The sequence below is a fragment of the Dama dama genome, chromosome 5 (assembly GCF_033118175.1).
Source record: "Dama dama isolate Ldn47 chromosome 5, ASM3311817v1, whole genome shotgun sequence".
In the NCBI taxonomy this organism is placed as follows: Eukaryota; Metazoa; Chordata; class Mammalia; order Artiodactyla; family Cervidae; genus Dama; species Dama dama.
In genome coordinates, this window is record NC_083685.1 from 64,662,422 (window position 1) to 64,679,978 (window position 17,557).

The following is a 17,557-nucleotide window of genomic DNA, read 5'->3' on the forward strand; positions in this document are numbered from 1 at the left end:
TTCCATGAAGACTATTTTCTTTGAATTCTTTTAATACTCAGCCTGCACACTAGAAGAATTTTCTTGATACAAAGAAAGAATCAGAAGAAGATCAGAATAAGTATAAAGAGAAGAAATTCAAGTACCAGGTAAAAATTAAAAGAAATATGTTATAATTTACACAGGCTATTATTATAAATGTCATTAATGTAATATACATGTAAACTTAAGTAACATGCAAAGTATTTAACATGGAGAATACAGACTTACCAAATACTTGATAGCCTTTTAAAAATCTCACTGATGGTTGAGACTCCCTAAAATAATAAAAAAATAAACAAATACATGAGGAGTAATTTCTCAACTTCATAAGTTACCCCTGATCTATAAAGTCTACCCAGGAATCCCATTTACATAATAGCAATTTGTTTTTCCACACTACTTTAAAATCCAAAGCACCTGCTGAACTTTGCCAAATGATTAACAAAATTTTTCCTAAACTTATAAATAATTCAAGGTTTAAATGGAAAAGCTAATGAATTATCAGGATATCGACAGCTCTATAACAAATCAGATCTTAAAAATTACAGACCAAGACAACAGCATGCTAACAATTTCTCAGAAAAGCATTCATATATTAAATTGTCCCCAATTATCATATACAATGTCAGCTCTGCATCCTAGTATCTAGGTACCAACATCTTTTAAGTAGCAACTAGAAAATGTAACTCTAGCACCTACAGAATTGGGGACAATGAAACAGAAGGGGCTTCCTTGATGGCTCAGTGGTTAAGACTCCACCTGAAAATGCAGGAGACCTGGGTTCCATCCCTGGTCAGGAAGACCCCCTGGAGAAGGAAACAGCAGCCCACCGTAGTGCCCTTGCGTGGGGAAAGCCACCGACAGAGGAGCCTGGCGGGCCACAATCCACGGAGGTGGCAAGAGAGTCAGACATGACTTAGTGACTAAATGAGATGGAAAGATTACTTCATAAAGTATTAAATTTTACTTAAAAAATCAGCATAAGGAAATATTTTAAAATCTACCCTATGTTGACACTAAAAAAAATTAAAAGATTTCAAAGAAAGGCATAAACTTACAAATTAATTTTATGACTTACAAAAGTTAGTTGTAAATAATTTTATAATAAACATACTATGTATCTTTTCTGTCAAGTTTCAAGTCAAAATAATTTTCAAAACAAAGTTCAAAAATTCAAGATTAAGCACTAAATATTATAGTGCTCTTGTTTGCCAGGCACATTGCTCAAGATTTGAAAAAGGTTCTATATCTCTTTTTTAATCACCTTATTAATTCTCCATTACAAAACCAAGTCTTAGAGAGATTCATTCACTTGCTTATATACAGTAGCTGTCATTGACTGCACAACCCAATGTCTTTAAAGCATCATACTATGACTCCTCAAACACAAAACAAATAAGACAGAATGCGACATAGTATATAGTAAAACTGCCTTTTAGAATTAGATTTTTTAAAAGATGTTTTTAAATTCCTTTTTAAAAGAACCAACAGAATAAAAAAATCATCTACTTTAACAAGCAAAAAATGTTACCATTCAAAAATTACAATACCACAAATACAAATAGAATAAAAACATTTTCTATCACCACTACTGTTAAAATCAAAATCAATCAAATCAATCACATCCATCCACAGGCCATGGAAAAGGAGGAAGAAAAAAGCATGTTAGAGACCTAAACAATGAAGTTTAGAACAATAAAGCTGTGAGATGACAGGAGAATATCATCATGACTTTGAGGCAGATGAAGATTTCTTAAACAAGACAAAGATAAACACAGCAAATTGGACTTCCTTAAAAAGTTGTGTTCTTCAAATGAAAATGCAAGCTACAGAGTAGGAAAGATATTCTCAATGCACATGTCCAAAGGACTCAGGTACAAAATACTTTTTTAAAAAAGAGGAAAAAAAAACCCAACATTCTAAATCACCAAGAAAAAGACAACCCGATTTTTAAGATGAAGACCAAACAAAATTTTATAAAAAATAATTTCAAAAACCAACAAACATATTGAAACAGTCCTCAACATCACTAGTCCTCAAGAAAACACAGATAACCAACACAAGATACTTCTACCCACCAAGATGACTGGGTTTTAACCGAAAAATCAGGGAATACCAAGCGTAAGCAAGCATGTGCAGCAAACGGCATTCTCATGCACTGCACAGAGAAATGGAAATTGGTATAACCAGTGTGGAAAATTATTTGGAAATATCTATTAAAGGTGAAGGCTTTAAGGGTTTCCCTGGTGGCTCAGATGGTAAAGCATCTGCCTGCAATGCAGGAGACCTAGGTTTGATCCCTGGGTCAGGAAGATCCCCTGGAGAAGGGAATGGCAGCCCACTCTAGTACTCTTGCCTGGAAAATTCCACTGATGGAGGAGCCTGGTAGGCTACAGTCCATGGGATTGCAAAGAGTTGGACACAACTGAGCAACTTCACTAAAGGTGAAAATACATATACCCAACAACTAAGCAATACAACTCCTGGGTATATAGTCAATAGAAATGTGTATATTTGTACACAGAAAGATACGTACAAGATTTACCACAGCAGCATTATTTAAACAGTCCAAAACTACACATGACACAAATGTCCATTGGCAGCAGAGGGGAGAAATAAATTTTAGTATATTCATACAAGGGTATCCTAAACCTCAGTGAAAATGAGAAAACTAATGCCATACACAAAATAGGATACATACACAAACAGGACACATCTCACAAACACAATGCTGTATGAGAGACGCTGGGTGGGGGGGAAAGAAGCGCATATATAATTCTAGCCAATCAAATTCGAAAACAAGCCAACTAATCTCTGATCACAAAGTCACAATGGTAAACTCTGCGGTGAACGAGTTATTTGACTGGGACAGGTCACAAGGAGGCTTTAATTGATATCTTGAACTAGGGTATGGTTACAAATTTCTGTGTGTGTGTGTGTGTATTCACTTTGCAAAAGTTCATCAATATACAAAAGCTCATCTGTACTTTTCTGTATATAAATTATCTTCTATTATTATTTTTTAAGCTTATTTTTATAAAATAGATGAAAAATCACTTCTCAGTTAAATAACTCCAGGTCATCATACTAATGGTCTATACCTCAATAATTTGAAAATCTGGATCTCCTAACAATGTATTTGTTTCTATAAGCTGCATAAAAGTAAATTAAATGCATCTAGTTATTTTGTGTTAATAAGTTCTAAGAACAGTTTCAATGTAAAAATAAACTTTACCAAGAAATGATTCCTTATGATTTTCTACTAATAGTAAATGAAGTTTTGCATGCAGTCCTGCTAATGAATATTTCTACATTGGCTCAACTTACGTTCACAAGTGTATAACTTCACACATATTAAAAGTGTTAATAACTAACTCTGAAGTTGATTCTAAAAGCAATCAGGTGGCCAAGCCAGGAATCCATAAAAATTCATAAAACCTTTAAGGCACACTACTTGGCCCAGTTTCTCAGAAAATTTTAAGACTTTTAAAAACCAATAACCACTTGAAGAAAAGTATTTTGGGTAATCATTCCTACATACCTAAAAAATTTTACATTGATACTTACAATGATACCTTCTTTAATAAAAATATAAAGTTTTATCTGTGTGTCATTTTATCTATCTTTCCATTATACTTACCTAATAATTTTTTTTAATCTTACCAACTTCTCTCTAAATTAAATATCATTATTTGGTCAGATCTGAGAGCTTTTATCATTGATGGAAAGCCGTCTTATTACTCACAACAACCTATTTGTCTTTAGCCATGGAGTAGAGTTGCCATATCAGAGAAGTCAATGGCACCCCACTCCAGCACTCTTGCCTGGAAAATCCCACGGACGGAAGGAGCCTGGTAGGCTGCAGTCCATGGGGTTGCTAAGAGTCGGACAGAACTGAGCGACTTCCCTTTCACTTTTCACTTTCATGCATTGGAGAAGGAAATGGCAACCCACTGCAGTGTTCTTGCCTGGAAAATCCCAAGGACGGAGGAGCCTGGTGGGCTTCCAACTACGGGGTCGCACAGAGTCGGACACGACTGAAGTGACTTAGCAGCAGCAGCAGCAGCAGCAGCAGAGTTGCCATATAAGTTTCGAAGATAAAGTTCAGAAGAACAGAATGGCATAGGCCCCAAGAGGTCAGTTCCCCGAACAATTCAGACAAACTTTACTCAAGATGACTCAGTGAAACCTCACAGTAACCCTCCTCAGCCATGGGGTGCCTGACAGCGATCTCTCCAAACCTCCAGTCAGCACTGAACTATGGCTCTGAGACCCAAGGTGGCACCAGCAGCACCTTCCCCAAACTGGCCGTTTCCATCAGTCAGCCCGCTCTCGGCCAACGCCTGCTTCTTCTAGTTCAGATACTTACCTCTCCAAACTGCAAGTGTTCACTAAGGACAAACTAAGACACGCGGTTTCCACTCTGGGTAACTTCAGAAATGAACAAAAGAATTAACTTGAGAGGCACTTTAGAACATACAGGGGAAAAAAATCTCCCTCAAGAGAAGTTTGTCTCATCTACCAAAAAGATGACCAAATGACTGAATGTAAGGAGACCTCCCCAGAGGTCACACATCTCACCAAAACAAGAGAGACAAACACCAACAGAAGGACCTGAATCTCCCTTAAGGGTCTATTTTGAAGCAGAGAGCCAAGAGAGCTCACCCTAAATCTAAAGAACCTACAGGACTGGACACAGGTTGGCTAGGAAAACTATCTAACTTCACAGTTCTTGGTAATATACTAATGATCCCAGAGAGGACAGTAGAATAGTCTTCCCCTAAAGCAAAAAGGGATCCAGTGAATTCAGTGACTACACACTGTTCAATCAGCAATAAATCTAATAAAAATTGCTCATGAATGGTAACTATACTTATATAAATACTGGTGTGTTTGAAAAACTAGCATCTTTATATAATGCTAATGATATGTCTTCTTAGGATTCTGTTATTTTTCGTTGTTTTCTACTTTAATTTTAGAGGTGGAAAAGTTAGAGCCAGACTGGTGCAAAGTACTTAAAAAGCAAGGTTACAGCTAGTCAACATTTGTAAGTTGTTACATAGATATCAGATCTTAAATTATCTGAAACAAAGCATTTCAAATCACTTTTCAAACTGCCCACCACACATTCAATTTAGTCAAATTACAAACCAACCCAGTCCAAATTAATAGTTTACCCCTACCTTATAGAGAACTAAACGCTATTTTATCTTCCACGTGTTCTAAAAGCTTCAACTATTATAATTTTTTGTAAAAGACATAAATTTCTACTTTAAAAACCTCATGCTGTACTTCTATTTCCATAATAAAGACACAGCACTCAGTACTTATCCTCTCAAGCTTCTTGCCTGATGGCTGCAAATCTACAAAGGATTGCTTACACAATACCTCAAGAAGTTTCAAAAAAAATCTCTCAAAGTTCTGATGACAGTCTCATAGATACTACCAACAAATTTAAAGAGAAACTCTAAAGTTACGCTCTGATCATTTTTCTTCAACATTTCCACAATCTTTAAAAGTATTTCTAAATTCCTCACAGTTCTAGTCAACTGCCAATTTTTACAACATACTTCTTATTAAGCCTGGGTCTTCTATCTTTAATAACCCTTAAATCAACACAAGTCCCAGCTGATCATTTTATTGCAGTAACATATAACCACTGTAGAGAACGTCCTCCTTTTGCAGTTCAATTGCACAGCTATTATTTAGTTGCTAAGTCGTATCCAACTCTCTGTGATCCCAGGGACTGCAGCACGCCTGGCTTCCCTGTCCTTCCCTATTTTCCGGAGTTTGCTCAATCTCACGTCCATTCAGTCAGTGATGCCATCCAACCATCTCATCTTCTGTTACCTTCTCCTCCTGCCCTCAATCTTTCCCAGCATCACGGTCTTTTCCAATGAGTTGGCTCTTTTCATCAAGTGACCAAAGTATTGGAGTTTCAGCTTCAGCATCAGTCCTTCCAATGAATATTCAGGACTGATTTCCTTTAGGATTGACTGGTTTGATCTCCATGTAGTCCAAGGGACTCTCAAGAGTCTTCTCCAACACCACACTTCAAAAGCATCAATTCTTCACCACTCAGCCTTCTTCATGGCCCAACTCTCATATCTGTACATGAATACTGGAAAAATCATAGCTTTGACCATCTGCACCCCTTTGTCAGCAAAGTGATGTTTCTGCTTTTTAATACGCTGTCTAGGTTTGTCTTAGCTTTTCCTCCAAGGAGCAAGTGTCTTTTAATTTCATGACTGCAGTCACTGTCCTCAGTGATTTTGGAGCCCAAGAAAATAAATTCTGCCACTGTTTCCATTTCCCCCCATCTATCTGCCATGAAGTGATGGGACCAGATGCGATGATCTTCATTTTTTGAATGTTGAGTTTTAAGCCAGCTTTTTCACTCTCCTCTTTCACTTTCATCATCTCTTTAGTTCCTCTTAGCTTCCTGCCACGAGGATGGTATCATCTGCATATCTGAGGTTATTGACATTTCTCCCAGATTATTTATTATTATTATCAATAATAATTGATATTATCCTAGCTTGTGACTCATCCAACCCGACATTTTGCATGATGTCCTCAGCATATAAGTTAAATAAACAAGTTAACAATGTACAGCCTTGATGCACTCCTTTCCCAATTTTGAATCAGTCCATCATTCCATGTCCAGTTCTAACTGCTGCTTCTTGATCTGCACACAGGTTTCTCAGGAGACAGATAGGACGGTCTGGTATTTCCACCTCTTTAAGAATTTTCCACAGTTTGTTGTGATCCACACAGTCAAAGTAGCAACTATAAAATAAATATGGCAAAAAACACCCTTTGGAAAAAGGGTAATTACCTAGCTATACATAGAAGAGAGGAAACAAAAATACTACCAATACTGTAAAAGCTCCACAAAAAGGAAAATTTAATCGTAGTGCAATTTAGTTTTGGTACACTATTCATCCCTTTTGGGATTCCCTGGTGGCTTAGACGGTAAAGCATCTGCCTACAATGCAGGAGACCTGGGTTTGACCCCTGGGTCGGGAAGATCCCCTGGAGAAGGAAATGGCAACCCACTCCAGTATTCTTGCCTGGAAAATCCCATGGATGGAGGAGCCTCGTAGGCTATAGTCCATGGGATGGCAAAGAGACAGACACGACTGAGAAACTTCACTTTTCACCTTCTTTCCTTCATCCCTTTTACGGATCACAGTCTTGTTGTGGCAAAAGGGCTTGCATAACTCAATGAACCTATGAGTAATGCAGTACAGGGCCACCCAAGACAGACAGGTCACAGTTAAGATTTCTGACAAAACATGGTTCACCAGAAACAGAAATGTCAAACCACTCCAGTATTCTTGCCTGGAGAACCCCATGGACAATATGAAAAGGTAAAAAGACATGACTCCAGAAGATAAGCCTCCAGGTCAGAAGGTGTCTAGTATGCCACTGGGGAAGAGCAGAGGGCAATTACTAATAGCTCCAATAAGCATGAAGCAGCTGGGCCAAAGTGGAAACGATGCTAAGCTGCGGATGTGTCTGGTGGTGAAAGTAAAGTCCTATGCTGTAAAGAATAATATCGCATAGGAACCTGGAATGTCAATGAAGGTAAATTAGACGTGGTCAAACAGGAGATGGCAAGATTGAACATCAGCATCTTAGCAGTCGGTGAACGAAAATGGATGGGAATGAGAGAATTTAATTCAAATGACCATCATATTCTTGTTTAGTCACAAAGTCATGTCTGACTCTTTTGAGACCCATGGACTGCAGCCTGCAAGGCTCCTCTGTCTATGAGATTTCCCAGGCAAGAATACTAGAGTGGGTTGCCATTTGCTTCTCCAGAGGATTTCTCAGACCCAGGGATCAAACCCACATCTCCTACATCTCTTGCACTGGCAGACAGATTCTTTATCACTGAGCAACCAGTTGGTACAAAAGTAACTGTGGTTTAAGACTGCAAATTTTAAATCATAACTAGGTTACAGAGTCAGACATGACTCAACAACTGAACAGCAACAACTAGGCTCAAACACATCTTTATTAATCAAAGGAGAAATCATTCCAATCAACACATTTTTGCCAACAAGAAAAAAGTTGGTTTATTCCTGTAGCTTAAAAATCCAGGCTTCTGGATTCAACGAACTCTTGGAAAGCATTTTCTGCCACCTGGTCGTTGTGGAAGCGTTTTCCCTGCAAAAAGAGTTGTCAAGATGCTTGAAGAAGTGGTTGTCAGTTGGCAAGAGGTCAGGTGAGTATGGTGTATAAGGCAAAACTTCACAACCCAAGTCATTCAACTTTTGAAGCACTGGTTGTACAACACGCAGTGGGCCATTGTCAGGGAGAATTGGACCCTTTCTCTTGACCAAGACCGGCTGCAGGCATTTGGAGCATGTCATCAATTTGCTGAGCATACTTCTCAGATATAATGGTTTCACCAGGATTCAGAAAGCTGCAGTGGCTCAGAACATCAGCAGATCACCAAACAGTGACAGTGACCTTTTTTTGGTGCAAGCTTGGCTTTGGGAAGTACTTCGGAGCTTCTTCTAGGTTCAACCACTGAGTTGGTGGTTGCTGGTCATTGGATAAAATCCACTTTTCGTCTCATATCACAATCCAGTCAAGAAATGGTTCACTGCTGTTGCAAAATAAGAGAAGACAACACATGAAGATAACGATTTTTTTTTCTTTTTTGGTCAGCTCATGAGGCACCCATTTATCAAGCTTTTTCACCATTCCAATTTGCTTCAAGTGCATAATGACCGTAGAATGGCTGACACTGAGTTCCTCAGCAAATTCTCCTGGAGTTGTAAGAGGATCAGTTTCAATGATTCTCTCAATAGGTCATTGTCACCTTCCTACAGCCAGCCACTGCACTCCTATCTTCAAGGTTCTCATCTCCTTTGCAAAACTTCTTGAACTACCACTTCACTGTACGTTCGTTAGCAATTCCTGGGCCAAATGCACTGTTGATGCTGCAAGTTGACTCTACTGCTTTATGACCCATTTTGAACTCAAGTAAGAAAACTGCTTGAACTTGCTTTTTGTCTAACATCATTTCCATAGTCTCAAATAAATATAAACAGCAAGCAATTCCATTAACAAAAAAATACAAGAAATGCATTTTAAAATGATGTGTTAACATAACCACATTTACTTAATGTATTCCAACATCAAATGGCAAATTTCAACAATGCAAAAACTGCAGTTACATTTGCACCAACCTAACACACAAAAGTTGTAATGCTGAGCCAAGAAATGAATAGATATAGCAGACAATACTAATTTTAAAAGCTACTGTAAGAACACAGACATTCCAAGTCCAAATACTCCAGCTAATGAAAACTCTCACCGAAGGGAAAAAAATCCACAAAACATAAAACTGTAAAGTAATATTCCAAAATAAATCTGTAACAGCCTTTATACATATTTTTAACATCTTGAACCAAAATTCAAAACTATAAATGGACAAAACACAACAAGATATGAAATAAGAATTAACTGCACTCAGGCAGAGGGGATGGAGAAAAAGACAAATCACTTTTAAAATAAGTAACAAAAGGACCTCCCTGGCAGTCCAGTGGTTAAGACTCCAACCTTTCATCACAGGGGCCACAGGTTAAATCCTTGGTTGGGGAACTAAGATCTCATCCACATGATGATATGGCCAAAAAATAATAAATAAAAAGGAAGGTTGGATTCAAGTAAAAATACAAAGGAAAATAAGGAACAAGAGATCAGCCAAAAGAATAAAAATATTGAAGAAAAAATGACTGGAGAAAGAAATTAACATAGATCTGTAAAGAAGCTGTAACACATGTATAACAGAAAACTCTGAAGAATAGAAGTAAAATAAAAGAACTAATATTTAAAACTATAACTTATAAAGTATCTCCAAAACAAAAACAAATGTGTATTTACTTGTAAGCTGTGGTGGGCAGGAGGAACTGCAAGATATGTGAATTTTAGCAACAAACATACTGTATACTTGGAAAAACCCAGAATAACAAACTACAAAACACAGACTAGGAAAACTTCAAAAGGAGTAAGGAAAAAAATCTTTAGATCCTCCAGACAAAAACACAAAGCCTCTTACACAGGACAGAAAGCAAGGTTGGCATCAGGTTTCTAAATAGCAACATTCAAAGTAAAAGTATAGCATCTTTTTCAAGAAACCCAAGAAATAAGTATAAACCAAGGATTTTATATCCAGTCAGGTACCTTTATAACTATGAAGGCTATTACAGAACTAGAGATTTAAACATGCAAGAACTCTGGGAATGTATTATTCAGAGCCTACTCAGAGCAATCTACAAAAGAATGAGATTTACCTCATTTAAACTGGACAGTGAAAACTTTGGCAAAAACGTTACTAAACAATGGGATAAACACTGAACATATTTAATTTTAGATATATTACTAAAACAAAGATATGGAAAAAGAATGAAGATGGGAATTTAAATATTGTATTCTCTGACAAATTTTAATGGAAATTTTTTTTAATATGAAGAAAACAGAAGTAAAAAACTAAACAATCTGCTCATTGGCATCGAACAGGTAATTACTGAATGTCAAAGGATATTCATTTAATTCAGACAAAGCAATTATCAGCAGTCTAAGTTCTTTGCCTAAAGGGACCCTAATGATATTATATGAAAATATTATTATAAAGTTAGCCATTAAAACAAAAATATCAACTAAGAAAATAATCTTCAAAAAGAGTAAAGAAACAGCCCATAGGAAAAGAAGAAAAAAAGTAAATATAGCATAAAACAGTAAATGCAGTGTATAAATTAGAAGAAATACTGTCATGTCAAGATATAAAAATAGGCTGAACTCTATTTCCCAGGTGGCTCAGAGGTAAAGAACCTGCCTGCAATGCAGGAGACATGGGTTTGATCCCTGGGTCAAGAAGGTCCCCTGGAGAAGGAAATAGCAATGGTAAAAGCATCTGCCTACAATGCGGGAGACCTGGGTTCGATCCCTGGGTGGGGAAGATCCTGGAGAAGGAAATGGCAACCCACTCCAGTACTCTTGCCTGGAAAATCCCATGGATGGAGGAGTCTGATAGGCTATAGTCAATGGGGTCGTGAAGAGTCAGACATGACTGAGCTACTTTACTTCACCAGTATTCTTGCCTAGAAAACCCCATGGATAGAGGGGCCTAGAGGGCCACAGTCCATGGTGGTCACAAAGACTCAAGCAACTAATCAACAACAGCTCTTCTATTAAAAGGAAAAAGCTTCAAACTACTTATTTGAAAACAGTATTTACAAAAAGAACATATATATACATTTAAGATTAAACATAAATGTATAAAATTTCTATAAGGAAAACTATAAAACACTTAAGATACAAATGAAAAGACATCCCCTATTCTTTTGGAAAGGATGACTAAGCTTCATAAAGATACTGATTTCCCTAAGTTGGGATTCCCCTGAGAGCTCAGTTGGTAAAGAATCCACCTGCAATGCAGGAGACCTCGTTTGATTCCTAGGTCGGGGAGATCTGTTGGAGAAGGGACAGGCTACCCACACCAGTATTCTTGGGCTTTCCTCGTGGCTCAGCTGGTAAAGAATCCACCTGCAATGTGGGAGGGATTGGGTTGGGAAGATCCCCTGCAGACGGGAAAGGCTACCCACTCCAGTATTCTGGCCTGGAGAAGTCCTATATAGTACATGGGGTCATAAAGAGTCAGACATGACTGAGCAACTTTCACTTTCACTTTCCTAAGTTAGTGATCAACATTATACAAATAAAAATACCAACAAATGTTTTCCTAGAGCTCAACAAGCTGATGTTCAACTTCACTCATAGAAAATATGTACACATAGTATTCTGCTTGTATAAAATAATAGGAATAAATACACAAAGAGCAATGCATGAACATATAATATTTTGCTTATAATATAAACATATAGTCTATTTTTATAAAAGGAAACACAAGGATAAACCAGAAACTAATGAAATCGGTAACCTACAGAGACTGAAAAGAGAAAACAGGGAAGGAGAAGGAAGTAAGACTTTTGAGAATGCCTTTTTATATAGTTTTGACTCAGCCATTTTACTATTTTATAAGTCTCAAAATTTTTTTTAAATGACTCAATGATGGAGGGAGGGCTAAAACTAAATACAAGCAAAAACAAATGAACCTTAGGGTTTATCAAAGTAGTGACATAAAAATATTTAATTAGTTAAAATAATTTATGAGCACAGTACTCTGATATATACCTTCACTGGGGAATGACATGAACAACACTACACAGAAATCTTAAACTGTCCTCATTACTAGGTTTACTGCTGGCAGTGGTTTGGTATGCCAATTTCAGTATTATTATACCATGTACATTACAGGACAAAGAAAATGAATAAATGTATACTGATGTTACTGTTGACCAAGATCCTCACCTTGGGAGAACGTTGGGTACTGGGTACAATCAGTACCCAAATATTATATTAGTAGTTTTTTTGAGTATAATTCCTGGCTTCCTGTCCCATGAACAGACTCCCCAGAAGCCTGACCAGTAATACATAACAGCTTCTGACCTCACAAGGCAGTTTGTAAGTATTTAAGAATAGGAATGGGGATTCCTGGACAAACAGCTGTTTCCAGATCTAGGGGCAGTGAAAGCAAAAGGTAATAAGAATGGAACACTTTGTTATGCCAGAAAGTAAACAGTGCTCTAAAATAATGGGGCATATCAAAGAAACATAAAAATCAGATTGAATGAGTTCCTACTACTAAATTTTAACATTCTGAGACTTGAAAAGAAATATAACAGTAACAGATCTCAAACCCACTGAACAAAAGAAGAATCCATGAACCCACAAATGACAGTTAAGAAACAGGAGAGCACAAACTCTGCCAGCTAATAAATGTGGGAAGAATAACAACCTAGAAAATCATCATTTTTCAAGCATCAATATAAACAATGGTTCAGGTAAAAGTTAACAAAGGATATTAAAATCACTGGTTAAAAGGTTATTTAGAAACAGTACTAATTCAGCCTGAAGGTATGGGTTAATTACCAAAGGGAAAAATACCTTTGTAATACCTTTACAACAGAGAAATTTGGCAGCACCAGATAAACCAAATAATCTACTTAAATCACAAATAATGGGACAAACTAATAATACAAAGGTTAAAATAAGCAAACTTTAAATGCATACATGTATCAACAGGCTTCCCAGGTGGTTCTAGAGGTAAAGAATCCACCTGCCAGTGCAGAAGACCCAAGAGATATAGGTTCGATCACTGGGTTGGGAAGATCCCCTGGAGGAGGATATGGCAACCCACTCCAGTATTCTTGCCTAGGAAATCCCGTGGACAGAAGAGCCAAGAGGGCTACAGTCCATGGGGTCGAAAAGAGTTAGACACGACTAACTGACTGAGCATGCAATAGGCGCACACCAATGGGGTGTGTGCTAAGTCAACAGGGCTAAATCTTGCAGTGAACATTGAGTGAAAAAAGCACAAATGTATGTAAACAACATGATACTACTTATTTACATTTTAAAACCAAATCAATACTACTTTATACAAATGTGTGCATAAAAGTATAATAAACTTATATCTTCAGACGAGCAATTGCAAGCAAAAGAATGAGAGTGGTAATTTTCATCCATCAGTTCAGTTCAGTCACTCAGTTGTGTCTGACTCTTTGCAACCCCATGGACCACAGCATGCCAGGCCTCCCTGTTCATCACCAACTCCCGGAGTTGACTCAAACTCATCTCCATCGAGTCGGTAATGCCATCCAACTATCTCATCCTCTGTCATCCCCTTCTCCTCCTGCCTTCAATCTTTCCCAGCATCAGGGTCTTTTCGAATGAGTCAGTTCTTCCCATCAGGTGGCCAAAGTATTGGAGTTTCAGCTTCAACATCAGTCCTTCCAGTGAACACCCAGGACTGAGCTCCTTTAGGATGGACTGGTTGGATCTCCTCGCAGTCCAAGGGACTCTCAAGAGTCTTCTCCAACACCACAGTTCAAAAGCATCAATTCTTTGGTGCTCAGCTTTCTTTATAGTCCAACTCTCACATTCATACATGACCACTGGAAATACCATAGCCTTGACTAGTTGGATCTTTGTTGGCAAAGTAATGTCTCTGCTTTTTAATATTCTATCTAGATTGGTCATAACTTTCCTTCCAAGGAGTAAGCGCCTTTTAATTTCATGGCTGCAGTCACCATTGCAGTGATTTTGGATAAAGTCAGACAATGTTTCAACTGTTTCCCCATCTATTTGCCTTGAAGTGAGGAAACCAGATGCCATGATCTTAGTTTTCTGAATATTTAGCTTTAAGCTAACTTTTTCACTCTCCTCTTACACTTTCAACAAGATGCTCTTTAGTACTTCTTCACTTTCTGCCATAAGGTTGGTGTCATCTGCATATCTGAGGTTATTGATATTTCTCCCAGCAATCTTGATTCCAGACTGTGCTTCTTCCAGCCTAGGGTTTCTCATGATGTACTCTGCATATAAGTTAAATAAGCAGGGTGACAATATACAGCCTTGACGTACTGCTTTTCCTATTTGGAACCAGTCTGTTGTTCCATGTCCAGTTCTAACTGTTGCTTCCTGACCTGCATACAGGTTTCTCAAGAGGCAGGAAGGTGGTCTGGTATTCCCATCTCTTTCAGAATTTTCCACAGTTTATTGTGATCCACACAGTCAAAGGCTTTGGCATAGTCAATAAACCAGAAATAGATGTTTCTCTGGAACTCTCTTGCTTTTTCGATGATCCAGTGGATGTTGGCAGTTTGATTTCTGGTTCCTCTGCCTTTTCTAAAGCCAGCTTGAACATCTGGAAATTCACAGTTCAGGTACTGCTGAAGCCTGGCTTGGAGAATTTTGAGTATATCTTTATTTTTAAAGTTCTGAAATAATTATGTGTTGTGTGCATGCTAAGTTGCTTCAGTTGTGTCTGACTCTGTGTGACCCCAAGGACTGTAGCCCTCCAGGTTCCTCTGTCCATGGGATTCTCCAGGCAAGAATACTGGAGTAGGTTGCCATACCCTCTCCAGGGGATCATCCCTACCCAGGGATCAAACCAAGGTTTGATCTGTTACATTTCCTGTTTTGGTAGGCGGGTTCTTTATCACTAGCCCAACTAGGAAGCCCCCTGAAACAATTACAGCAAAATATAAATATCTGTTAATTTGGTCAGTATGGATACATGAGTATTTTATATTCATTCCTGTAATTTTTACACTTGAAAGTATTCCATCATTTAGAAATGTAAAATTTTAAATGAATTTTTACTATACAAAACTCTGAATTCTGTCACACACGTATACAATACTTAGCTCTGTAATTCTTGTTGTTTAAAACTACTGTTCTGAAGAACTTTAATTTAGAAGCAGGCCCCCGGTGTCTCCTTCTGCTTTACTATCTGATGTAAATTAACAGAAGTAAACCAGTCCTTTCAAAATGATTCTTAAAAGCAAAATGCTTTTCATTTACCTGAATAAAAAATAACTTGGAAGATATGACATCTGAGTAGCATTACACCATCTCTAAAGCTAAATAATTCCTGTAGCTCATATTGCTCTCAATATATATCACCATTTTGAGAACTGAAAGTTTATCCATTCTAATAATTCACAGTATTTTAAATCATTTTGACCTAAATCTACCTACCCATCCTATTAAAGTTATTACTTTAAATACCAATTAATAAGTCCCAAAAAATCTACTGTTGTAAACTGGTGCACAAAGATTCTGAAAATTCAACTTTTAAGTGATCTGGTAATAAGTTAGTTCTTCATCACATTCCTTATAATGCTTTCATCTATTTGTAAAAACTTTCTATTTTTTGCTTAAGAGAAGGTCGATGGCTTTCACTTCACTACTCCAACATAATCATGAATTGAAATAAGAACTCTAAGCACTCTGCACCGACAAAGCTACCAGTATGCCTAAGCCAATAAAGCAATTCGTTCATTAATGCAGCTAATAAAGCAACCTTTTGTGTCTATGAAACATCAGAAACCTCAGAGACTCTAACTTAGCAATTTTTCCCTGTTTTTGCTGTATGAACTTGAAAATTCCCTTACATGCCATTTGCTTTAACAACTAAAACTTAATCATTTGAGAAATTTGATCTTCCACTTTAGGTAATTTAATAACATATTAGTTCCAACTTCGGAAAGCTGTTCCTAGATGAAACTACTTTTCTTTTATTTAATTACTCTCTTCTGTTTTCCCATAGAGCCAAGTTGTGTAGACGTCTGAGTCATGTGCTCATAAGCAACTAAGCAACAACCTCTATAAATATTCTCCAAATGAAGAACAAAAATGTTCATTTACCCAATCAGCATTAATCAATCAACTACAGTAAGCAAGGCACAGATGATACTAAGATTAATATATAATCCTTGCCCTTGAGCACTTAAAGGAATAAGACAGGCATCTTAAAAAAAACTACTATAAGGTAGCTTATAACAGTATTAACTACTAAATAAAATAGCATGAGGGATATAATTCACTGAGCTTAGATGAGATAAAAAGCCTACAAGTGTGGGGACTCTTGAAGCTAAATAAAGGAAAGTATACCTTAGGCTTAGTGAATAACTTATATCCAAAAAGATACATGAAATAGCACAGTAAATTCATAAATTTTTCATTTAGTAAGGCTAGAATGTAACATGCATGTAGGAAAATGCATGTCTGCTCTTGAAAGGTCATGTTTCTATTCTCTAGAATTTAGACTTTATTCTATGCAATGGGTAGACATTAAAAGATTTTATGAAATATAAAATTGTAAGGCATATGGTGTTCAGCATTTTTTTAGAACATTTACTCCTAAGATACATAAATGACCACAAGCTCCTATTTTCAACAACTTTAGAATATATAATGCTTTGGGGCATGCAGGGTATCCCAGGAATACAGGAATGCTATTTTCCAATGCAATTCATGCTCAGTATAATGTTCCATTGCTGACCCTGCTGTTTAGTCATTAAGTCATATCCGACTCCTTGTGACTCCATGGGTTGTAGTCTGCCAGGCTCCTCTGTCCATGGAATTCTCCAGGCAAGAATACTTGAGTGAGACGCCATTTCTTTCTCCAGGGGATCTTCCTGACATGGGGATCAAACCCGTGTCTCCTGCATCCGCAGTCAGATTCTTTACCACTGAGTCACCAGGCAAGCCCATAATGCTCTATTATGTACTGTTAATTTAACTTTAGCATTTTCTAAACTAATTACTAATCAAAGAGAACTACTGATGAATGAAGTTAATATTTTACCAATATTCTAATAGGCATTTAAAACCCCTTCAAAGTATTAGAGAAACATTAGTTTTCATGCACTGTAAAGCAATGTTGTTGGTCAATATTGTGAGTTTCAGTTGAAGCCAACAGGCCGCATTTAGAATTTGTGAAGTAATAAAACCTGGCCCACTGTACCCTTAATGAAACGCCCAGGGTGCTGCCTGCCCAGCACCCTGCCTTCTCCCAAGCGCTCTCTCACCCCCGCTGCCCTCTTCTCACACACAGTCCTGTAGCCACCCTGAGAGCTCGGTGTGCTCGCCTGACCCTGGAGGACAG

General features: G+C 37.4%; 1 protein-coding gene across 3 annotated transcripts in view; it reads right to left on the minus strand.

The window, feature by feature from the left end:
- The window catches only part of FBXW7 (F-box and WD repeat domain containing 7), a 215,993-nt gene that overhangs the window by 151,457 nt on the left and 46,979 nt on the right, over window positions 1-17,557 (minus strand). For 2 of the 3 annotated variants that reach the window (XM_061142504.1, XM_061142503.1), the window contains exon 2: window positions 250-296. The exons of the other annotated variant lie outside the window; for it this stretch is intronic. The gene's annotated coding sequence lies outside the window, so the exon portion shown is untranslated. The remainder of the gene's footprint in view (window positions 1-249; window positions 297-17,557) is intronic. 3 annotated transcript variants of the gene reach the window in all.